General features: G+C 34.3%; 1 protein-coding gene across 2 annotated transcripts in view; it reads left to right on the top strand.

Moving 5' to 3' along the window:
• LOC123679011 overlaps positions 1 to 26,942 on the top strand; it is a 293,836-nt gene that overhangs the window by 145,416 nt on the left and 121,478 nt on the right. The gene's annotated exons all lie outside the window — the stretch shown is intronic.

Raw genomic sequence — 26,942 nt, 5'->3', positions numbered from 1 at the left:
ACGTTGACCGTCTTGACTTCTGGAATGGTACATTCAGCCACTTCTCCTCGGGTAGTGAGTAGACTGGTTCCGTCCAAAACTGTTTGGTTCCTTACTTGCACAAGCAGGTTGTAGAAACTCAGTTACCGATGTTGGGTTTGGACACATCTGCGATGACGAACCTCCATGTGAAATCAGGACTATGTCGTGATTTCAAATGGAGGTTCGTCATCTTAGATGTATCCAGCGTGAGAGTGGTTTTAATATATATGGTGATGACTGTCTCATTTTCTATTGAAAGGATGAAGTCGGATTTCGTTTTCGAGTTGGTGACTTCACTACGTAAGAAGATCTGCTCCAGTGTCAACCAGGAACTGCAGCTTGTAGTGGCTGATAAACATGCGGAATGTCGATGGATTGGGATCACTGACCGACACAAGTGTAGGCTCATTTCCCGGGATGTGGTTGCACGCATGCTTGAAGTTGGCTCCAAATTTACAGTGATAAAAGCACTTTTCGTCGGTTGGTTGTCAGCCGCTTCTTGGTCTGTGTGTGCTGCCAGATCCTTTCCCAGGGTTCACTCGTAGGGTGAACTGATAAGGAGCACTATGCTAGGTCAGGAGTTTTCTATCTTGGGTAGCCAAGTCTTATTGTCTTCTATTTCTTTAATATTCTTCTCTTCTCGATGGCACTCGGACGTCGAACCAGTTCCTTCCTCAGTCTTTGGTATGCCTCAACGGCAAATATTTCATAATGATGTTCTCTACCTCGCCTGCCTATTTGGCTATTAGGACACCCACAATGTAGTCATATTAAGTTTGGTTTTGTGTGGCCTCTGCACATTAGAAACTTTTTTTGGTAATGGAACACCATAATTCAGTATTGGCGGCGTGAAATGCTGGCATCAGAACAGAGACTTTTGAAACATGTGCTTTTTGTACAATTTTTCTTTCGGGCTTCTTCATCAATCAAGTCGGATTTCTCTTTGAGATCACGTCGGGGTTACCAATTTATGGTTTGAGATGTTATCGAGCGGTAACCAGCGATTAGTACACAGGCAGAGAGCGAAAAGGAAATAATAATATATTCAATTAATTTCAACCACTTGTCGAATGTTACCGACATAAGAATTCAGTGATATACGGTTCATGTCGATTCTAGTCGTTAAAAGCTCAGTCAGAAGAAATAATCTTCTGCTTTTTTTCTTTTTAAGTAGGTAAGATCCTCATGGACGAACTACCTTGAAAAATATCGTACAGTAAGGGACTCCATGACTGAAGAACATGACCTACCCACTCAATATGACCTAGTGTTTACGAGTCATAAACTCCTTCATCCTAATTTGGAAAGTAAGAAATGAGCAAGCTTATCAACTTTCGTGAAGTTTTAGAAAAGATACATTGGCTGACTAGGCCTTTCGGGAGGGGATTGTGTAGTACAGTGCACTACCCACTGGAGGTCATCGAAATAATCAATTTGGAAAACAAGTTTTGGACGCTTGTATATGGTAGAAGATTCGTCTCAGTTGTGGGATTTTCAAACCCTGGTTGGAGCTCGTTGAAGTTTGAACTTCTATAGGGCAGATAGGCCTTCAGCCTTTCACTGCTTTCTCCTATGTTTCTCTTATGTGTTATTAACATCTGGTTACTTTATGCTGGACTCTATACCATTCCTTGTACACTGTGAATCAGTTGGGTTGGTTTCCTATTTTTAGCGAAAAGCTGATATAACACTCGACGCACGGGTTAAGTGTCTTCTGAAGCTCTGACTCTTTTTCATGGAAGTCAAAATAGGAGAACGGGTACATACTTGGAAACTACAACCCTCGACTTCATTTCCAGCAATCATAAACGTTCAATTTTAGATAACGAATGGTTTCTAGTTGAAAAAACTGTAAGACGGCAAATTTTTCGAGTTTACCCGCAGCAAAACTTGACAGCTGTTGCTATGAAATAACCACTTTTATACTATAGTGTGTTTTTAATAGCATAAGACCTTTTTATGAGCATTGTAAACAATCCCGCATTCTTGCGGATTCGCGGGATTGATAATTTTTATCCCGCGGATTTGCGGGATTGATATTATACTTTGGTGCGGGATTGATTGACTGTTTCCGAGTAAACGTAAATATCCAGCAACAAGAATTCAAAAAACAAATCGATCGAAAGTGATCAAACTGTTTTAACGCCCCAATATCGAAACCCATGAGAAAAGGCGGAAAACAAACAGAACAGCCTCACCGGCGTTATTCGGGAATTAACGGGAATGGCTGAGGGCTGTCTCCTGTGAAATTCAAACGTCAATTCGGGATCAGGGTCGGATGTGGTGTATGCGGTGCTTCTCGAGATCATCTTGGGGATGAGATGTGATAAACCGAGGGTGTCTGTTTGGGAAATGGCAGGTTCAGTTTATCTGGAGATTCGCACCTTAGGAAACTCAACGGTTTATTGGAATGACGGTTTTCGTTTTCGCTGTGCTGCTATGGGGATATGAAGCTTTATTGGTGTATAATATTCTGCATGATCGGATTTTAACTGACATGGACATGGATATGAGTATAATATGATAACAGATGAATATGGAATATTATTGTAAGAAAAGTACCGGAGAGTTGAACTACAAAATAAAGGTGATGGCACCGCCGGTACCACACCATTTCTTTCTTATTAGTACCAAGCTTCAAGATATCATAACATAACATAAAGTTAGCTCTGGATCAAGATATTGAAGGTTAAACAAAAGTTGGAGGAGTGTTGAAGTATAATAGTACATACATCACTCTCTTACGAATAAAGACGACTTTAAGAAAAAATGTGTTTTCCCAGGACTTGATTGAAGTGTTCAATTATCAATTTAATTCATTTCTTTTGAATTGGAGTACCTACAGATTAATTAAAATCACAATATTGCTGCTAGAATGAATTTCAATTGCCTGTCTGCCATTTGTCCCATCAGAGACATTTCAAGTTGAGTGTACATTCATTTAACATTGTGAGAAGAAAAAAACAAAAAACAACTGGTTATCAGATTTCTAATATTGTGTAATTTAACCTCCGCAAGTGTGTGTCACAGGGCAGAACACACCAAACAATGGTATGTTTTTTATGCAGAAAAGTAGTCTGAGGTTAGGTATATGAAAAAATCATGGGAAACATTAAATATCTGAAAATATTTTACGATGCACTATAGTTCAATTTAATTGACTACGGTCCAAGAATAGGTATATTGCAGGTTCTATCCTACACTAATTCATACTTTCTCGTCATTGCCTCCGATGCGTCTTCAGTAAATAACTCTTTTCGAACTTTAACCATTTGGTTTTGTTCGCAGGAGAATTCCACAAACAGTCAATAATAACCAACCATAAAAATGGTTGATTTTTTCGTCCAATATTATTTATCATTTCATTTATTAAATAAAACGTCTTAAGGTCAACTCATTAATTTTATTTTCAACTTTGTCTCACCAAATGTATAGAGATTCTTCATATTTCGTTTATTGTTCACCATAGATTTTTTGAATTGTAATTTTTCATATCGATTCTTTGTTTTTGATAATTGAGCTTAGTTTTCTCTTGATATCGTTCAAATGGTTACGATATGTAACGAATTGACTCTTCTACTCGTCGTTTCTCTTTTTTTGTTTATGGTTCTCTTTGATCTTTATCGTGTTATTGGACAAAATATCCTGTAGAATGGAGAAACAGCTGTTGCATCTTGTTCGTCATCAAATCTCGTCAACTCACTTCCGAAGTCTCAATACCCTGTTCAAATTGACGTTTTAATTCTCTTAGTATAGATCATCTTTCTTCACTTGTATCACTTTAATTGATCATATTGACTTCACATATGTATTATAATTGTTTGTTTTCAAATGAGGTTGAAGGAGTTCAAATCCAATTAAATAAATGTAAGGCATCAGGTTTAGATAGTTTGAGAGCAGATGTACTGAAAAAGATAAAAGAGGAAGTAATTACTCCATTGACCTATCGTGTTGATAATTCTATCAAAACAAGATGATTTCTTTATAATTTTGAATAATGAATCACAAACCATTTTACAAAGATGGAATGAAGTTAAAGTACAAAATGATAGACCGATTTCCATAATTCAACTTGATGAAAATAATTGAAAAAATCTTGAAATACCGTATCATGAAATTTTTGACAGATAAAATATATAAGTTTCTGAACAATATGGATAACAGGTTGATCAACTGCTGACGCCATTTGAAAAAACTAACAAAGAATATAAGACTCATCACAAAACAATACCTTCCCTTTCCAAAAGTCTGAAAACGATGAATTTATTTCGCGCACACGTGGAAAATAGGAATTTTGATACTGGGGTCTTTAGTAATTTCGTCCGAGAAATCGAATGGGCCATCAGATTTTGGACCCAAAATATACAAGATATGAAGCCCAATTTTGAAATTATAGATGCAAACCCATCTTTTTTATTGCAGATTCGTATTCAGCGGGAAATTTTACATCCAAATTGAAAACCAAAATTTTTCGTTTTTTCTTTGGACCCTATGCAGCATTTTTTGTTGAAAAACTTGGGGGCGTTCATTCAGATCAGGATGGAAAAATTCATATTCTGATACTCAGGTCCTTAGTAATTTTTCTTGTTGAATCGATTGAGCCCATCAGATGTTGGATGTATAAGGGCCTTATACGAGATAAGGGGCCCGATTTGAAATCTGCTATAAAAAATATGGGTTTGCATTCGAAATTTCAATGTTGTGCTCCCATCAGATGTTGGATGTATAAGGGCCTTATACGAGATAAGGGGCCCGATTTGAAATCTGCTATAAAAAATATGGGTTTGCATTCGAAATTTCATAAGGCTCTTTTGCACCCAAAATCTGTTGGGCACAATCGAATCAACGAGAAAAATTACTAAGGACCTCAGTATCAGAATATGAATTTTTCCATCCTGATCTGAATGAACGCCCTAAATTTTTGAACAAAAAACGCTGCACAGGACCCAAAAAAAGACGAAAAAATTTTGGTTTCCAATTTGGTTGTAAAATTTCCCGCTGAATACGAATCTGCAATAAAAAAGATGGGTTTGCATTTGGAATTTCAAAATTGGACTTCATATCTTGTATAAGGCCCTTATGGGTCCAAAATCTGATGGGCCCATTCGATTTCTCGGCGAAATTACTAAAGACCAAAGTATCAGAATTCCGATTTTCTACCTGTGCGCGAAATAAATTCACTGTTTCCAGACTTTTGAACCACCCGGTATATAATATGAGAACCAGATTTCCATGCTCGAGAAGTTCAGGACCAAAGTTCCTTCAGGTAAAATTAGATTGCAAAATGCGAAATCAAGAAGAAATTGAGAAGAAAGCACTCCCCATCGTAATTTCAGCCCTAGATGTCGACGGGCGGGATAACGGAAGGGCTGAACAGCGTAAAACAGGACGAAACTGGACGTGAATCCAATCCCCGAAATTGTCGGGGCCTGAAACAGAACGGAGTTACGGTGAAAAAAAGGAACGGACCACAACACCGCAATAAGAGATTTGGCCGACTGTCTCTCTGTAATTGCCAAGACATATAGCAGCAATTACCGCTAGGTCTACTCGGCAAAATGAACTGTCCATGTTATTTCTGCGAAAAGAAGGAGCAGTAGAACGGTCGTAAAAAAAAACTTTCATCAGTTGGGTTTTTCTGGAGATCAACGATTATGGCCACTGCGGATATTTAGGTACTTCTGAATTTGTGCTGGGGAAACTCATTCGAAATTATAGGTTATATCTAATTCAAATTGCATGAGGATATGAAAATTATGGATGATTTTGGAAAAAACGTATTTTTTAGTATTTTCACTTTGGATTTCAAATGATGTCATACCTAGTGAGAATCTGGTATCAACCACTTGAAGCGTTCACAAATAATCCAGGGATATTTGCACACCCTACTGAGTACTGTTACCTATTATATGCGATGTGTCGGTTATTCTGATTGTAATCCAAATTTGACGATATAATGTCATTATTTCAAAACTGGATTGGTTAATCTAAGTATATATAAAACCGCTTGCACATATACGTCAAACTTTAAACGTAAAATCACAGCCCAAACGGGACCATCTAGAGCAAAAATGACAAGAATAAGACCCCCCTCAAAATCGTCTGGAGATCCCGGGAAAAATCCCAAACCTTCGATTCTCCTCGCGGTTTTCGAGTATACGGGGTGTTTCGGAACATTTTGACATTTCAAGTCCCATATTTCTGTGGTATCTGTGGACAATTTGACTGTCAGTGTCATGTTAATAATAAATATTCCATTTCGATATATGAAAGTTCTTGAAAAAGTTTGCAGTTTCCAAAATTGTTATTCAATATTCAAATAAATGCCGACAGATAAAATGCAAAGTCTTCGGCGAATCGAAAATTCGATAGATATTTGTCAAAATTTGGAAATGAATATTGATATCATCGAATGCATTTTCAGTTCAGGTTCGTTTGAAGGGTTTGTATAATTATTGATTCAATTGGATGAATGTTACTTTATTTCAGGAATTTTTCGTTTATTTTCCACAAACTATAAAACTACATTCTCTTTCGTGAGAATTTGAATCTATTGCGACAGAAGATGGAACTACAAAAGAGAACAGAAGTTTCATCTGATCATGTATTAAACAGATAGAAAAACTCCTTATAGATAATTCACAATTGGCTTTATTACTGGAAAAAGAGCCAAGTTAGTCAGATGACATTCAAAAATTTCCATGTGTTTTTTGAATATCTGAAATATACACTTTTACGACAGGAGAGTGCAAAAATATAAATGACCCATCCGTTTTTGAAGAATTTGAGTGCAGAGCTGTTGAATTTATAATGAATAAGTCAAGTCGTTGTGAAATCTTCCATACGAATAATTTCAACTATATATTATCTATTATATTATTTGCTGCTCAACTGAAACATGTATTAATAAACCTTGGAAATTAGAGACTCAAACTTTTTACCTGATTTCTCAAAAAAGTTCCACCAAGATAAGAAATTAAAATTTTTTATGAGGTAACATAAGCCATGGGTATTTGAAAGGCAAGTCTATTCATTCTGTCTCTTTTTAGTTTGTTTATTAAAGCTATACTAGGATATAAATATAAAAAATCAGTTGAAATACTAGTCAAAATGTTACGACAGAAATAAAATTTAAAGGATCATTCAGTATATGAAGAATTTCAACATGGCAGTTACTTTTGAAATTGGTATCAATTTTCCAGCAATTCAATGTAGGTATAAAATACTTTAAAAAGTAACTATTCATCAAAACTTTCCATTTCATGAATGAATGATTAAACATGTAGATACCTATTTCACTAAAGTTTTAAATCGTTATAGGAATAGTTGCTCTATGGCCAGTTCGAAAATGCTATCCTACTGATTTATTCATTGCTTTTGGTTTTGGTAAAAATTAAATTATTAATTGATTCAGATCCAAAGTTAACATTTGAAAAAAATCAACCCACTAACATGGGTCAATAGTATTGGCTGATACAATTTTAGTACCGAGGCAGTCATTTCAAATACTGAACACATCTTCTGACTGAAGTAAAACTTGAACAATGACCTTTTTTTACTTGCAACTTGAAATGAATTTTGCACTTTTTCAGTGTTCAATAATGAGATAATTATTAAATTGACTCAAGAAATTTACAGTATGCTTTATCAGGATTAGTTAATACTGCTAAAAACGTTAATAAACCTATTAATTTCTTATATGGTTCATCATTACAACTCTCTTTTGTTGAATCAAATTTCAATTGAGTTTTCAAAGGAGTGATATTCAGCCCTAAACATTTTTTAGCTTTCTATAAATTCTTTATGATAAAATTATCATTTGAATTTTCTATCAGATATTATATTCATTCAGAATCAACATTAGTTAAAACGAAAAAGTCATCCACGTACAATGCAACAACAGTTAGCAAGTAATTTTTTGGTTTTATTTAGATACAATGCTCAATTGTTGATCTTTTTTAACTAATATCTATCAAAATTTTATTTACTATATATATTGCCCTGTTCAACTTACTTCTGAGTAAAACCCAGAGCTACAAGCTTGCTCTATAACGTAGCGAACCATCATTCAGCTGTCCTCCACTAAATCAGAATTATCTAGTGAAATTTCTATATCATCCCTTATCTATGATAACTACATCTCGACTGGTATTGATGAAATTGTTACCTGTATCCCTTTGATCATTCACCAGAACCCATAAAAATCATTTTTGTCCCTATACCTTCAAGAAATATGCAACAGAAGAGTATGCAAAATTCATCGATACAATAATCAGATTCTAAAAACGCCTTAGTTCTTCAGGAATGTCCAATTGGTCTTTCGATATTATAAATTATTGAAAATAACCTACTATTAACCAAATTTTTAGATTTCAAAAGGTGTCCTTCCTTATATTCTAAATATATACACCCTATATAATTGTTAATCATATATTGTATTTCTTAATAAATTATGGAATAGAAGAATAATTTGTTGCTCAACTGAAAAAAAGTATTGATGAACCTTGGAAATGAGGGACTTCTTATAACCTGATTTCTCAAAGATGTTACACCTAAATAATATGATTGCTTGTAAGGCAACATAAGCCATGGGTTTTTGAAAGGTAGATCTAACCGGTGTGAATTTGGCAGACCGTTTCCAGCAGACTGTTTGACGGAAACACCCGAAGGCGGTGACCAGTGGCGTGCGGCAAAAAAACGATTTATTATGGAACTATTCTCTAGATCGGATAGATATTTAGGAAGTGGATTCCGTATAGTATTCAGAGTATCCGTTGAAGGAAATATTGATTTTTTATAGATCTCGGGATATTTTAGCAACGTTTTTATTCAAATTATCATAAGTCTAACTTGAAAAATTCATATCTACGGAAGTACGCGTCGGAGCATAACCATATTTGGAATGTAGATTACTATTAACGATGTGAATAAACTGTGAAAAGATGATTGACTTCCCTTGGGATCCAGGGGTAGTTTTTCAAACCCTTAAACTTCGAAAATTCGTATCTCCGAAAGTACGCGTCGGAGCATTACTATATTTGGAATGTACATTACTATTGGCGATATAATTAAACTGTGAAAAGATGATTGACTTCCCTAGGGATCCAGGGGTAGTTTTTCCAACCCTTATATTTCGAAAATTCGTAACTTCGGAAATACGCGTCGGAGCATAACTATATTTGGAATGTAGTTTACTATTAACGATGTAAATAAACTGTGAAAAGATGATTGACTTCCCTTGGGATCCAGGGGTAGTTTTTCCAACTCTTATATTTCGAAAATTCGTAACTTCGGAAATACGCGTCGGAGCATAACTATATTTGGAATGTAGTTTACTATTAACGATGTGAAAAAACTGTGAAAAGATGATTGACTTCCCTAGGGATCCAGGGGTATTTTTTCCAACCCTTAAACTTCGAAAATTCGTATCTTCGGAAATACGCGTCGGAGCATAACTATATTTGGAATGTACATTACTATTGGCGATATAATTAAACTGTGAAAAGATGATTGACTTCCATTGGGATCCAGGGGTAGTTTTTCCAACCCTTAAATTTCGAAAATTCGTATCTCCGAAAGTACGCGTCGGAGCATAACTATATTTGGAATGTACATTACTATTGGCGATATAATTAAACTGTGAAAAGATGCTTGACTTCCATTGGGATCCAGGGGTAGTTTTTCCAACCCTTAAACTTCGAAAATTCGTAACTTCGGAAATACGCGTCGAAGCATAACTATATTTGGAATGTAGTTTACTATTAACGATGTGAATAAACTGTGAAAAGATGATTGACTTCCCTTGGGATCCAGGGGTAGTTTTTCCAACCCTTAAACTTCGAAAATTCGTATCTCCGAAAGTACGCGTCGGGGCATAACTATATTTGGACTGTAGGTTACTATTAACGATGTGAATAAACTGTGGAAAGATGATTGACTTCCCTTGGGATCCAGGGGTAGTTTTTCCAACCCTTTAACTTCGAAATTCGTATCTCCGAAAGAACGCGTCGGAGCATAACTATATTTGGAATGTACATTACTATTGGCGATATAATTAAACTGTGAAAAGATGATTGACTTCCCTTGGGATCCAGGGATAGTTTTTCCAACCCTTATATTTCGAAAATTCGTAACTTCGGAAATACGCGTCGGAGCATAACTATATTTGGAATGTAGTTTACTATTAACGATGTGAATAAACTGTGAAAAGATGATTGACTTCCCTTGGGATCCAGGGGTAGTTTTTCCAACCCTTAAACTTCGAAAATTCGTAACTTCGGAAATACGCGTCGAAGCATAACTATATTTGGAATGTAGTTTACTATTAACGATGTGAATAAACTGTGAAAAGATGATTGACTTCCCTTGGGATCCAGGGGTAGTTTTTCCAACCCTTAAACTTCGAAAATTCGTATCTCCGAAAGTACGCGTCGGGGCATAACTATATTTGGACTGTAGGTTACTATTAACGATGTGAATAAACTGTGGAAAGATGATTGACTTCCCTTGGGATCCAGGGGTAGTTTTTCCAACCCTTTAACTTCGAAATTCGTATCTCCGAAAGAACGCGTCGGAGCATAACTATATTTGGAATGTACATTACTATTGGCGATATAATTAAACTGTGAAAAGATGATTGACTTCCCTTGGGATCCAGGGATAGTTTTTCCAACCCTTATATTTCGAAAATTCGTAACTTCGGAAATACGCGTCGGAGCATAACTATATTTGGAATGTAGTTTACTATTAACGATGTGAATAAACTGTGAAAAGATGATTGACTTCCCTTGGGATCCAGGGGTAGTTTTTCCAACCCTTATATTTCGAAAATTCGTAACTTCGGAAATACGCGTCGGAGCATAACTATATTTGGAATGTAGTTTACTATTAACGATGTGAATAAACTGTGAAAAGATGATTGACTTCCCTAGGGATCCAGGGGTAGTTTTTCCAACCCTTATATTTCGAAAATTCGTAACTTAATAGTAGAAATAAGTAATAACAACTAAGTAATAGTTTTTTGTTTAGTGTTAAAAAACCTAATCTCAATCGATACAAATTCATTAGTCAAATTTACTCATAATCTATCTCCTGACATAAATATCGATTACCGATTTTACATTTCCAAATATGCAACTTATCGAAACGTGCTTTATCTGTGAAAGAAAGTTTTTCAATGGGAAGACCATTACGTCTCAGATAGATATTCGTTTATTATTTATAACCCAGCATCATGGATTGCTTCGGTCGGCAACTTCTATATAGAAAGAATTTCTTAGGGGTGGTTGTCAAAGATAACCATAACATTCAAATTTTATTGTCACCACCTGTCAGGTAGATTTTCAGTAGTTGAACACTATGGTACAAAAGAAATATTATTATTTTTTTGTATAAGGTATCATGGTTGAGCACGTTCCAAAAACCGACAAAGTTGCCAACCGATGCTGCTATTGCTCTGTCGTGTAAATAAGCTATTATGTAACTAGAAAAACGTTTTATTTCCGTGAAATGAATGTTTTGTTACTGAATTATATCTTCTTGATCAATTTTCAAATAAGGTAAAAAACCACTTATACTTCCTGGAAATGACATTTTTAGTTATAACTGAAAATCAATAGAAACTATTCGATCTATAAACCTTCAGAAAACTTGAAAAAAAAGAATGTTCCCCTGAATCTAATACTGAAATTAGATTCAAACCAAAATTATGAAACAATCTGAATCTACCGAAACATATCGATTTTTGGATACGAAATCAATCGATCGCATTGAAATTGGAGTGGCAGCCCTCCGAAAACAACAATCTGGCTCCGATATCAATTCACATCGTTAATAGTAATCTACATTCCAAATATGGTTATGCTCCGACGCGTATTTACGAAGTTACGAATTTTCGAAATATAAGGGTTGGAAAAACTACCCCTGGATCCCAAGGGAAGTCAATCATCTATTCACAGTTTATTTACATCGCCAATAGAAATCTACATTCCAAATATAGTTATGCTCCGACGCGTACTTTCGGAGATACGAATTTTCGAAGATTAAGGGTTGAAAAAACTACCCCTGGATCCCTAGGGAAGTCAATCATCTTTTCACAGTTTATTCACATCGTTAATAGTAAACTACATTCCAAATATAGTTATGCTCCGACGCGTATTTCCGAAGTTACGAATTTTCGAAATATAAGGGTTGGAAAAACTATCCCTGGATCCCTAGGGAAGTCAATCATTTTTTCACAGTTTATTCACATCGTTAATAGTAAACTACATTCCAAATATAGTTATGCTCCGACGCGTATTTCCGAAGTTACGAATTTTCGAAATATAAGGGTTGGAAAAACTACCCCTGGATCCCTAGGGAAGTCAATCATCTTTTCACAGTTTATTCACATCGTTAATAGTAAACTACATTCCAAATATAGTTATGCTCCGACGCGTATTTCCGAAGATACGAATTTTCGAAGTTTAAGGGATGGAAAAACTACCCCTGGATCCCTAGGGAAGTCAATCATCTTTTCACAGTTTAATTATATCGCCAATAGTAATCTACATTCCAAATATGGTTATGCTCCGACGCGTATTTCCGAAGTTACGAATTTTCGAAATATAAGGGTTGGAAAAACTATACCTGGATCCCTAGGGAAGTCAATCATTTTTTCACAGTTCATTCACATCGCTCATAGTAATCTACATTCCAAATATGGTTATGCTCCGACGCGTATTTCCGAAGTTACGAATTTTCGAAATATAAGGGTTGGAAAAACTATCCCTGGATCCCTAGGGAAGTCAATCATTTTCTCACAGTTCATTCACATCGCTAATAGTAATCTACATTCCAAATATGGTTATGCTCCGACGCGTATTTCCGAAGTTACGAATTTTCGAAATATAAGGGTTGGAAAAACTACCCCTGGATCCCTAGGGAAGTCAATCATCTTTTCACAGTTTATTCACACCGTTAATAGTAAACTACATTCCAAATATGGTTATGCTCCGACGCCTATTTCCGAAGTTACGAATTTTCGAATAATAAGGGTTGGAAAAACTACCCCTGGATCCCTAGGGAAGTCAATCATTTTTTCACAGTTCATTCACATCGCTAATAGTAATCTACATTCCAAATATGGTTATGCTCCGACGCGTATTTCCGAAGTTACGAATTTTCGAAATATAAGGGTTGGAAAAACTACCCCTGGATCCCTAGGGAAGTCAATCATCTTTTCACAGTTTAATTATATCGCCAATAGTAATCTACATTCCAAATATGGTTATGCTCCGACGCGTATTTCCGAAGATACGAATTTTCGAAGTTTAAGGGTTGGAAAAACTACCCCTGGATCCCTAGGGAAGTCAATCATCTTTTCACAGTTTTTTCACATCGTTAATAGTAAACTACATTCCAAATATAGTTATGCTCCGACGCGTATTTCCGAAGTTACGAATTTTCGAAATATAAGAGTTGGAAAAACTACCCCTGGATCCCAAGGGAAGTCAATCATCTTTTCACAGTTTATTTACATCGTTAATAGTAAACTACATTCCAAATTTTCAAGTTAGACTGATGATAATTTGAATAAAAACGTTGCTAAAATATCCCGAGATCTATAAAAAATCAATATTTCCTCCAACGGATACTCTGAATACTATACGGAATCCACTTCCTAAATATCTATCCGATCTAGAGAATAGTTCCATAATAAATCGTTTTTTTGCCGCACGCCACTGGTCACCGCCTTCGGGTGTTTCCGTCAAACAGTCTGCTGGAAACGGTCTGCCAAATTCACACCGGTGTAGATCTATTCATTCTGCCTCTTTTCAGTTCATTATAGCTTTACTGAATATTCCTAAAACAAAATTTCACTGTAGGTCTTTTCATAGATCTTATCGAATGATTATGTAAATTCAATATTTGTCAAAACTGAAAATAAACATTGAATGCAGTTTCTTTATTTCAGGTGGTATTTCTATTGACTGATAATAACTCTCACATTTTGATTATGCATTTTTCCCAAATTTTTTAAAGAAGAAAGAAATTGCCATTTCTAGAGAAATGAAAATTTCAGATTTCAAAATGTCTAATTACTACTTCAAATATATATACACCTTATATAATTGTTGATCAAATATTGTGTATTTCTTTACAAATTAGTTAATAATTTGAAGTTTTAATCTCAATTTTCAGACTTGAATTGGTCCAACATCTCTAGATACTTCTAATTGATATTCGACAAATAAGTATCCTGTATAATTATCCATACAAACGAAAATAATCCATCTTCTGAAAAGAAAAACAATGTTTACTATATAGAATTAATTTTAATAATGATTCAAAAGTGATGAAATTTTGCAGACTTACTTATTTTGGGTCTTAGATCACGAATTCCGCTGTCATAAATTCCTTAATTCCAGCTAGTTTTTTTTTTTATTGTGATTTTTTTTTTTTTAATTGGGAAATTGGCCTAATGAAGGTGAGGTTATCCACATTAATAGCTAGTTTTCTTGTATTTTATTAACTGATTCTCGTAAGAAATGATTAATTAATCACATTTCAAGCTTTCCCTGACATAAAAATGCTTTTTTTTTCGTCAAAATCGATGGTTTTATCGATTGTTTATATATGGCGGCGGCCATCATGTTTAATACGTAACGTTTGTCAGATGCATAGACCTAATATCCTAATATGGATATTAGGTCTATGGTCAGATGCGAAATAATCTGCGACGTTGCCTGTATGCCAGATCTTCTTGATGGGATCGGTTTTTTACTTGGTGGAAATTCATATTAATAGATTGTTTGAGATTATGACGTATTATAAAACTGTATGGAAACTCATAATTTTCGCACAGCTATTCGAGCAGAAAATTCGGCAAATTTATTTTCGAAATGAATAAATGGTAGTTCATATAGTGTTATTCTGGTTTTTTCGATATTGGCATCGGATTCAGTTTAGTCCTCCTGAACATATACAGGGACATTGATGTTGACGAGGACGCTGTGATTACAAGGTTTTCAAAGGGTTCACAGACCAAATTAGATTTTGTGTTATACTTGCCAATTGTCTTCTTTTTTTTTCATATGAAACAATAGATTTACTATTTTTTTTTTAATTTCTGCCTGAATGGCTAAAACCGTGATAAGTAAATAAATATATTATAATATAACAAATACATAAGCGTACAAATTTTTTTACCGAAATTTGAGGCTTTATTGTAAAACACTGGTTATACATTTATGATTCGAAATATTGCCCATCGCTGGTCACTATACTTTCTCACATATTTCGGGCAGCGTACGAATTGAAAAAACTGGTCATCTTTTGAAGCGATCCACGAATCGATACAAGTTTTTAATTCTTCATAAGATAGGAAGTGCTGGTCAGCCAGGCTGTGTGCTATTGATCGAAACAAGTGATAGTCCGAGGGAGCAACGTCTGGAGAATACGTCGGGTGGGGTAGGAATTCCCATTTCAACTTTTTCAAGTATATCTTGACTTTCGCAACATGGAGTCGAGCATTGTCATGCAGTAAAATCCATTCATCTACTCTCTCGTCGTATTGCGGCGGTTTGTCTCTCAATGCTCGACACAAACGCATTGATTGCGTTCGATAACGATCGCCTGTGATCGTTTCAGTTAACAACTCATAATACACTACGCCGAGCTGTTCCCACCAAATACTGAGCATGACCTTAGAACCGAGAATATTCGGTTTAGCAGTCGACGTGGAAGCATGGCCGGGATATCCACATGATTTTATGTGCTTGGGATTATCGTAATGAACCCGTTTTTCGTCTCCAGTCCCAATCCGATGCAGAAATTCCTTCCGTCTTTGCCTCGAAAGCAGCTGTTCACAAACAAACAAACTCCGTTCAAACACCTCCCGGCTTCAACTCGTACGGCACCCACTTTTCTTGTTTCTGAATCATTCCTATGACTTTCAGGCGTTTTGAAATGGCTTGTAGTCCTAATGATCCTGTCAATTATTTGAATTTGAGAGCATAATTATGTTTGAACACTACCCTTATTTTTACCGTAGAATTCAACGAAATCACAAAAAAAATAGGGTTCTGATTTGAAAATCGAAAGTTATGATCAAATTTTGTTCACAATTTTTGGCACAATATTTGAAACACCCTGTGATGATATTTTTCAAATTCAAGATATGCACGATATTCCAACATCATTCTAGTTTGTGAAAGTGAATTGAGTATACGCATAGGATATTCACAGTGAAAATAATTCACGTGATAGTGACTATGGAAATTCTCTCTTTTTTACGGTTTTTTCTTAATATTTTGAAAACTATGAGAACTAACGCAATAATTTTAGCAGAGAGTAATTGAGAATGGAAATCTTTCTTGTATAACCGGAAGTGCCAGAACTTCTAAAATATTTTAGCTGAATAGGGCATCATGAACAATGTCATATTCCGAATTTTCAGATTTCAAATCGGCCCCGTTCTCCAGAAACGTCTAATAGGCCTTCGAACTTGAAACACCCTGTATAAATATTCATATAAATATCTAAATATAAATATTTTTGAGAGGTTAAGCTCGATATCGGTGTAATCTGGGATTTGGTACCATAGAAAAACTCGAAACCCTTAACGGCGAACCCCCTCAAACTTAAGGCTAGGACCGCCCTTGATTTGTCGTCATGGAATGTTATTTGCATCAAATATTTTCATGTGAGCAAGGGCGAAATGGTATGTTCTAGGAAAGAAGTCATATAGAATTCTACCCTAGAATCAGCATAGGATACCGAGTGAATCGTCTAAAATCAGCTAACGATACAAGGTTTCCGAAAAAAATATTTTATTTTCTAGAGGGATACCCAGTGAAGGATCTACCGGCATAGTGACGGGGTCCAAGGGGCGGAGCCCCTTCGGCGAGCAGAGCGAGTCTAAGTATATATAAAACTGCTTGCACATATACGTCAAACTTTAAACGTAAAATCACAGCCCAAACGGGACCATCTAGAGCAAAAATGACAAGAATAAGACCCCCCTCAAAATCGTCTGCAGATCCCGGGAAAAATCCCAAACCTTCGATTTTCCCCGCGGTTTTCGAGTATACGGGGTGTTTCGGATCATTTTGACATTTCAAGTCCCATATTTCTGTGGTATCTGTGGACAATTTGGCTGTCAGTGTCATGTTAATAATAAATATTCCATTTCGATATATGAAAGTTCTTGAAAAAGTTTGCAGTTTCCAAAATTGTTATTCAATATTTAAATAAATGCCGACAAATAAAATGCAAAGTCTTCGGCGAATCGAAAATTCGATAGATATTTGTCAAAATTTGGAAATGAACATTTATATCATCGAATGCATTTTCCTCAATTCAGGTTCGTAATATTGATTCAATTGGATGAATGTTACTTCATTTCAGGAATTTTTAGTTTATTTTCCACAAACTATAAAACTACATTCTCTTTCGTGAGAATTTGAATCTATTGCGACAGAAGATGGAACTACAAAAGAGAACAGAAGTTTCATCTGATCATCAATAGGAATACCGATATTCGTAAATTGTAAACTTTTAATAAACATGAATCACCCAGTCAATTCAGTCTTGGATTGGAGTAAAAGTTGTACTACCATGAAACAGTATTAAACAGATAGAAAAACTCCTTATAGATAATTCACAATTGGCTTTATCACTGGAAAAAGAGCGAAGTTAGTCAGATGACATTCAAAAATTTCCATGTGATTTTTGAATATCTAAAATATACACTTTTACGACTGAAGAGTGCAAAAATATAAGTGACCTATCAGTTTTTGAAGAATTTGAGTGCAGTGCTGTTGAATTTATAATGAAGAAATCAAATCGTTGTGAAATCTTTCATACGAATAATTTCAACCATATATACCCTGTTATATTATCATAATATTGTTTGTCGTTCAACTGAAACCTTGGAAATTGAGAGACTCTCAAACTTATAACCTGATTTCTCAAAAAGGTTCTATCTAGATATTAAATTTGCTTATGAGGTAACATAAGCCATGGGTATTCGAAAGGCAAGTCTATTCATTCTGTCTCTTTTCAGGTTGTTCATTTATAGCTATACTATATACATATATAAAATCAGTTCAAATTTTTCACTTGAATTACTAGTCAAAATGTTACGACAAAAATAAAATTTGAAGGATCATTCAGTATATGAAGAATTTTGACATGGCAGTTACTTTTGAAATTGGTATAAATTTTCCAGCAATTCAATGTAGGTATAAAATACTTTAAAAGGTAACTATTTATTAATACTTGCCATGTCATGAATGAATGATTAAACTTTTATAAAAATGTATATACCTATTTGTTCACTAAAGTTTCCAATCTTTTAATCGTTATAGGAATAGGTACTATATGGTCAGTTCAAAAATGCTATCCTACTGATTTAGTAATTGCTTTTCATTTTGGTAAAAATTAAATTATTCATTGATTCAGATCCAAAGTTAACATTTGAAAAAATCAAGTCACAATTTTAGTACCGAGGCAGTCATTTCAAATACTGAACACAGGTCCTGAAGTAAACATTGAACGATGATCTTTTTTTACTTGCATCTTGAAATGAGTTTTGCACTTTTCCTGTGTTCAATAATGAGATAATTATTAAATTGAATCAAGAGATTAACAAAGTGTGCTTTATCAGGATTAGTTAATACTGCTAAAGACGTTGATAAACCTATAAATTTTTTTATATGGTTCATCATTACAACTCTCTTATGTTGAATCAATTTTCAATTAAGTTTTCAAAGGAGTTTTCATGTGTTTACAATCAGATATGTTGAATTATTACAATACATATTTGAAGAATATAAACAATTACTATACTACCTTTTTCATAATTTCTAGGGATATTCATCCCTAAACATTTTTTAGCGTTCCCTTAATTCTTTATGATAAAATTATCACTTAAATTTTCTATCAGATATATTCATTCAGAATAAACATTAGTTAAAACAAAGAAATCATCCACGTACAATGCAACAACAGTTAGCAAGTTATTTTTGGATTGTAAATACAATGCTCAATTGTTGATCTTTTTCTACTAATATCTGTCAAAATTTTATTTACTATATAGGACATAAATTGCCCTGTTCAATTTACTTCTGAGTAAAACCCAGAGCTACAAGCTGTCCTCCACTGAATGAGAATTATCTAGTGAAATTTCTATATCATCCCTTATCTATGATAACTACATCTCGACTGATGACATTGTTACCTGTATTCTGTATCCCTTTGATCGTTCACCAGAACCCACAAGAATCATTTTTGTCCATATACCTTCAAGAAATATGCAACAGAAGAGTAAGCAAAATAGAAATCACTATTTGGTATTCTAAATCTATGCAACCTACCTTTATAATTGCAAATTATATATTGTATTAGTTTATAAATTATGAAAAATAACCTACTATTAACCAAATTTTTAGAAGGTGTCCTTCCTTATATTCTAAATATATACACCCTATATAATTGTTGATCATATATTGTATTTATTAATTAATTATGGAATAGAAGAATAATTTGTTGCTCAACTGAAAAAAGTATTGATGAACCTTGGAAATGAGGGACTTCTTACAACCTGATTTCTCAAAAATGTTACGATTGCTTGTGAGGCAACATAAGCCATGGGTTTTTGAAAGGTAGATCTATTCATTCTGCTGCTTTTCAGTTCATTATAGCTATACTGAATATTCCTAAAAAAAAAATTTCACTATAGGTCTTTTCATAGATCTTATCGAATGATTAAGAAAATTCAATATTTGTCAAAACTGAAAATAAACATTGAATGCAGTTTCTTTTTCAGGTAGTATCTTTATTGACTGATAATAACTCTCACATTTTGCTTATGCATTTTTCCCAAATTTTTTAAAGAAGAAAGAAATTGCCATTTCTAGAGAAATGAGAATTTCAGATTTCAAAATGTCTAATTACTACTTCAAATATATATACAGCCTATATAATTGTTGATCAAATATTGTGTATTTCTTTACAAATTAGTTAATAATTTGAAGCTTTAATCTCAATTTTCAGACTCAAATTGGTCCAACATCTCTAGATACTTCTAATTGATATTCGACAAATAAATATCCTGTATAATTATCCATCCAAACGAGAATAATCCATCTTCTGAAAAGAAAAACAATGTTTACTATATAGAATTAATTTTAATAATGATTCAAAAGTGATGAAATTCTGCAGACTTACTTATTTTGGGTCTTAGATCACGAATCCGCTGTCATAAATTCCTTAATTCAGCTAGTTTTTTTTTTTAATTGTGAAATTGGCCTAATGAAGGTGAGGTTATCCACATTATTAGCTAGTTTTCTTGTATTTTATTAACTGATTCTCGTTAGAAATGATTAATTAATCACATTTCAAGCTTTCCCTGAAATAAAAATGCCTTTTTTTCGTCAAAATCGATAGTTTTATCGATTGTTTATATATGGCGGCGGCCATCATGTTTAATACGTAACGTCTGTCAGATGCATAGACCAAATTAGATGTTGTGTTATACTTGCCAATTGTCTTCTTTTTTTTTCATATGAAACAATAGATTTACTATTTTTTTTAAATTTCTACCTGAATAGCTAAAACCGTGATAAGTAAATAAATATATTATAATATAACAAATACATAAGCGTACAAATTTTTTTACCGAAATTTGAGGCTTTATTGTAAAACACTGGTTATACATTTATGATTCGAAATATTGCCCATCGCTGGTCACTTTACTTTCTCACATCTTTCGAGCAGCGTACGAATTGAAAAAACTGGTCATCTTTTGAAGCGATCCACGAATCGATCCAAGTTTTTAATTCTTCATAAGATAGGAAGTGCTGGTCAGCCAGGCTGTGTGCTATTGATCGAAACAAGTGATAGTCCGAGGGAGCAACGTCTGGAGAATACGTCGGGTGGGGTAGGAATTCCCATTTCAACTTTTTCAAGTATATCTTGACTTTCGCAACATGGAGTCGAGCATTGTCATGCAGTAAAATCCATTCATCTACTCTCTCGTCGTATTGCGGCGGTTTGTCTCTCAATGCTCGACACAAACGCATTGATTGCGTTCGATAACCATCGCCTGTGATCGTTTCAGTCGGTTTTAACAACTCATAATACACTACGCCGAGCTGGTCCCACCAAATACTGAGCATGACCTTAGAACCGAGAATATTCGGTTTAGCCGTCGACGTGGAAGCATGGCCGGGATATCCACATGATTTTATGTGCTTGGGATTATCGTAATGAACCCGTTTTTCGTCTCCAGTCCCAATCCGATGCAGAAATTCCTTCCGTCTTTGCCTCGAAAGCAGCTGTTCACAAACAAACAAACTCCGTTCAAACACCTCCCGGCTTCAACTCGTACGGCACCCACTTTTCTTGTTTCTGAATCATGCCTATGACTTTCAGGCGTTTTGAAATGGCTTGTAGTCCTAATGATCCTGTCAATTATTGTTGCGTTTGAAATGAGTCTTGATCAAGTATTGCCTCCAATTCTGCATCTTCAAAAACCTTCTCTCTTCCACCGCGATGCTGGTCTTCGACATCAAAATAACCATTCTTGAAGCGTTGAAACCACTCTCGGCACGTTCTTTCACTAATAGCGGCCTCACCATAGGTATTTGAGAGCATTCGATGAGCCTCAGCCGCAGATTTATTCATATTTCAGTAGAAAATTAAAACCTCCCTCAAATGACGAGAATTTGACTCGTAAGCTGACATGGTTAATCGTGAATAACTTTATGATGCAGACACAAATCGACTAACATGTCGATGGCGTTATGTTCACAAATAACTAAACTTATTGTATGACATCTACGATATATTTATTTCGACTACCACTTACCGTTACAGCCAGCTATTGCAAAACGGCAAGAGCAAAGTTGTACGCCTAAATCTGAAATTTCGGAATATGACATTGTTCAGCTAAAATATTTTCGAAGTTCAGGCGCTTCCGGTTATATAAGAATTAAAAATTTTTTTTTCAAAACAAACTTTTTTTTCATTTTATGTCTCAGATATTATCGAGATTTCCATTCTCAATTACTCTTTGCTAAAATTATTGTGTTAGTCCTCATAGTTTTCAAAATATCAAGGAAAAACCGTAAAAAAGAGAGAATTTCCTTAGTCACAATTACCTGAATTATTTTTACTGTGAATATCCTATGCCTATTTCAATTCACTTTCTCAAACTAAAATGATGTTGGAACATCGTGCATATCTTGAATTTGAGAAATATCATCACAGGGTACCAAAAATTGTGAACAAAATTTGATCATAAGTTTCGATTTTCAAATCAGAACCCTATTTTTTTGTGATTTCGCTGGATTCTGCGGTAAAAAATAAGAGTAGTGTCCAAACGTGATTATGCTCTCAAATTCAATAATTCAAGAGTTATTTGAGATTTTATGAATTTATGTTATACGTAGGGTCAATTTTATTCGATCTGTTTCCAGGCAGACTAGCATGACCATAGAAATTTAAATATCTAATTACTTTACATGTGACAGGTATTTTCATTATCAAAGCTTCACTAATTTGATTTCACGAATTGAATTTCCGATATTCAAATGACAAAATTCTGGATATACTTTTCTCTAACTATGTGGCAAATCAGTTCTTTCCGGCACATTTTGTGGAACAAAATAGACTGGAACGGATTTATCTATTATTTGTCAAATTTGTGATACAGAAAACTGTTCTACCAACCAACATTTTTCAATGCAAAAATCACTAATAGATATTTATGGAAATTTCCGTCAATTTCAATAAAAAGGCAGTGAATTCGGGAACATAATGTTTAAAACTCGTACAGAAGCCTCATTCTACCACTCGGTCATTCTGAACTCTTGGAAGAATATCAATAAGTTCTGCACTTGTATTATAAATATCTAATTCCATATTCACGATGAATGCAATAGAATTATTGGTAGAACTCATCAAATTTTAAATCAGAAATTTCCTCATCTACTTGAAAGGATGTTGCATACTTCATGAATATCCATTATACTGGATGGAGTACCTACCTAGAAGAAAAAAACCTCTATACCTACCAAATGAAATAAAATCATGCAGGACTCCTGTGTGCCAATTCTATTCATATGAAAAAGCGGTAGAAATACATTTTATGAATTCAGGAAAAAATCAGCGTGGTGATGAAAAGGGAGTAACAGAAAGTTTGAAACATCCTTCCGAATTATCTTCTCGTCAATTGGTGGTAAATGTGGATATTTCTGATTGAATGCTCGACAAGTTCTCGAAACAATTCTGTTGCATTCACCGTGGATATGGAATAGATCCAGAATTTCATTATTTGAATAACGGGGATTCATATCATCAAATTATAATCTACTAGATTCAATAATGAGTACACCTGTCACTTTGAAATAATTGAATATTTGAAACGCACTCTAGAAACAGATTGAATGAAATTGACCCTACGTATAACATAAATTCATAAAATCTGGAATAACTCTTGAATTATTGAATTTGAGAGCATAATCATGTTTGAACACTACCCTTATTTTTACCGTAGAATTCAACGAAATCACAAAAAAATAGGGTTCTGATTTGAAAATCGAAAGTTATGATCAAATTTTGTTCACAATTTTTGGCACAATATTTGAAACACCCTGTGATGATATTTTTCAAATTCAAGATATGCACGATATTCCAACATCATTCTAGTTTGTGAAAGTGAATTGAGTATACGCATAGGATATTCACAGTGAAAATAATTCACGTGATAGTGACTATGGAAATTCTCTCTTTTTTACGGTTTTTTCTTAATATTTTGAAAACTATGAGAACTAACGCAATAATTTTAGCAGAGAGTAATTGAGAATGGAAATCTTCATAATATCTGAGACACCAAATGAAAAAAAATGTTTTTTTCGAAGAATTTTTTTTTAATTCTTGTATAACCGGAAGTGCCAGAACTTCTAAAATATTTTAGCTGAATAGGGCATCATGAACAATGTCATATTCTGAATTTTCAGATTTCAAATCGGCCCCGTTCTCCAGAAACGTCTAATAGGCCTTCGAACTTGAAACACCCTGTATAAATATTCATATAAATATCTAAATATAAATATTTTTGAGAGGTTAAGCTCGATATCGGTGTAATCTGGGATTTGGTCCCATAGAAAAACTCGAAACCCTTAACGGCGAACCCCCTCAAAATTTAAGGCTAGGACCGCCCTTGGTTTGTCGTCATGGAAAGTTATTTGCATCAAATATTTTCATGTGAGCAAGGGCGAACCGGTATGTTCTAGGAAAGAAGTCTTATAGAATTCTACCCTAGAATCAGCATAGGATACCGAGTGAATCGTCTAAAATCAGCTAACGATACATGGTTTCCGAAAAAAATCTTTTATTTTCTAGAGGGATACCCAGTGAAGGATCTACCGGCATAGTGACGGGGTCCAAGGGGCGGAGCCCCTTCGGCGAGCAGAGCGAGTATGACACATATGCTCCATTGTTTGAAATTAACAATTTGTATCGCTCTTTATAAAAAGAATATATATACACTGTGTCCATTAAGAATGGAACAAATTCATTTTTAGCTAAGCAGACCATTTTAAGAAATAATCCTGAAACACGTCGATTTTTATTTCAATTTAACTTATTTTAAAATAATAATCTAATATACAGGGTGAACTACTTTCGAGTAATGACGCCACCGTCATTTCTTTTAAATGGAATTTTGTCTCAATTTTCCTATTACTCTAGCTGAGCTGATTCCAAAAATGTATCACATGTTGATTCCAATTGGTACAGGGTGGATAAAAATACAATAGTTTTGTGTGTGCTCATAAAGTAACACGTAACATTCTTTATTAGTTAAATTAACTATATTATCAAAAATACTTATTCTCTAGCGGCAATCGGTTTGAATGTAACACCCTGTAGTTGTTACATTTTTAGATTAATAAAATTAAGTTGTTTCCAAACATGTTTGGTATTTGTGGTCTAGCAGACAGAATACGAAAGAAATTATTTCTTATTTTCATACATTTTTATTAACCTAAAAATGTAATTACATTCTAACCAATTGCCGCTAGACAATAAGTATTTTTGATAATATTGTTAATTTAACTAATAAAGAATGTTACGCGTTACTTTATGAGCACACACAAAACTATTGTATTTTTGTCGACCCTGTACCAATTGGCATCAACATGTGATACATTTTTGGAATCAGCTCAGCTAGAGTGATCGGAAATTTGAGACAAAATGGGGGTGTTCCATTTACATAACATGACGGTGACGTCATTACTCGAAAGTAATTCACCCTGTAATGAGATTTTCATTTTAAAATACGGTAGATTAAAATAAAAAATCGACGTGTTTCAGGATTATTTCTTAAAATGGTCTGTTTAGTTAAAAATGAATTTATTCCATACTTTACGGACACAGTTTATTTTATATTATGATTTCGCGAAAAACGTATTTTTTTTTTATTTTCACTTTGGATATGAAATAAAGCCATACATACTACCTAGTGAGATTCTGGTATCAACCACTTGGAGCGTTCACAAATAATTTTGGATATTCGGGATGATTTTATATAAAAATACCTAGATGTCTTAAACTTTTATGTTTTATGGAATTTATATAGTCATAAACATGATCACGCTAAACTAATTGAGAACTTTTTGTTTATTCCAACTTTCTCGGTCGTGAATTCTTAGTCTACATTGGATTTCTCCGAATTCCGAAGTTTCAGAAGCTGTCGAAGCATCACATTTTTGACCACTTTTTCCCCGAACTGAGCTGAATATTGTTTTCTTATCCTTTTAATTGAAAATTTAATTTTTTGCCACCTTCTCGATTCACAAATAGTGATACTCTGCTCTTTAGAAGGTATGTGTATGTTGATAGTTTCAAATACATGACCTATACTTATTCCAAACGAAGCAAAGTCCTGCGCAGTCTATTATGAATAATGAACACTCTCATTTTTGGCTCTACTGCCCTAGAAGATGATTTCAGCGTACAAGAGACTCAAAGTAGGCAAAATATACCATCCCTTGTGATTTAATAGTTGTATATTCTATATCTTGACAAAACCCTGATGCTATAAGTTAACCAATATCGAATAGAGATAATCAACATGGACATTCCATGATTCATTAACATAAGGAATCTTGTAACCTTGTTTATGGTTGAAGTGGTGTCGTTTATTAGTCAAAACATGGCTGTTTCGTTTTGAATACATAGTTGAATGTTGTTGGTCTCAGATTCGTTCAATATTAACCGATTTTGAATAAAACCAGCCACTGGCTCTCAGCATCAAATTGCTAGCCTCTCCAATTACCTATTCTCCAGGGAAGTTGTATGAAGAAGATCATTAACATACAAATACAACGAATAACAATGGTCCAGCAATGTTTCCCTGTGGAACTCCATTTCTGGTATTCAGGCTCCCTGACTGATGACGGGTATCATTACTGTTGATAAGTACCCTCTGTTGTCGATTTGTTAAATATAATTTGAACCTTTCAAACCACTCAAACCATATTGATACAGCTAGCAATATGGAATATGGCATTTCTAGGTCTAAACAATCATATTCTTTCAATTATCAAAGAAATAGGTACAAAGGCATTTTCTTGCTCTCAAAATTGCCAATTATATCTTAAAAAAATTGGAAGATTGCAGTTTGTGTCGACCTGCCCTCTACGTAGTCTCGCTGAACATATTACTTGATTTTATAAAAGATGTCAATCTGCGAAACATTACTTACTCAAATATTTCAGAGGAACTATTCAACAAGCTGATCAGCCTGTAGTTATCAAATATCTTTGGGTCACTTTTTTATATACATATAGGTACAATCATTGCCATTTCCAATTGTTGTGAAAAATATCAAAACTTCAATGAATTATTGACTGTAAGCCAGTGAAATCTTG

The sequence above is a fragment of the Harmonia axyridis genome, chromosome 4, assembly GCF_914767665.1.
Source record: "Harmonia axyridis chromosome 4, icHarAxyr1.1, whole genome shotgun sequence".
NCBI classification, from domain to species: domain Eukaryota; kingdom Metazoa; phylum Arthropoda; class Insecta; order Coleoptera; family Coccinellidae; genus Harmonia; species Harmonia axyridis.
This window is presented reverse-complemented; position numbering and strand designations above follow the sequence as displayed.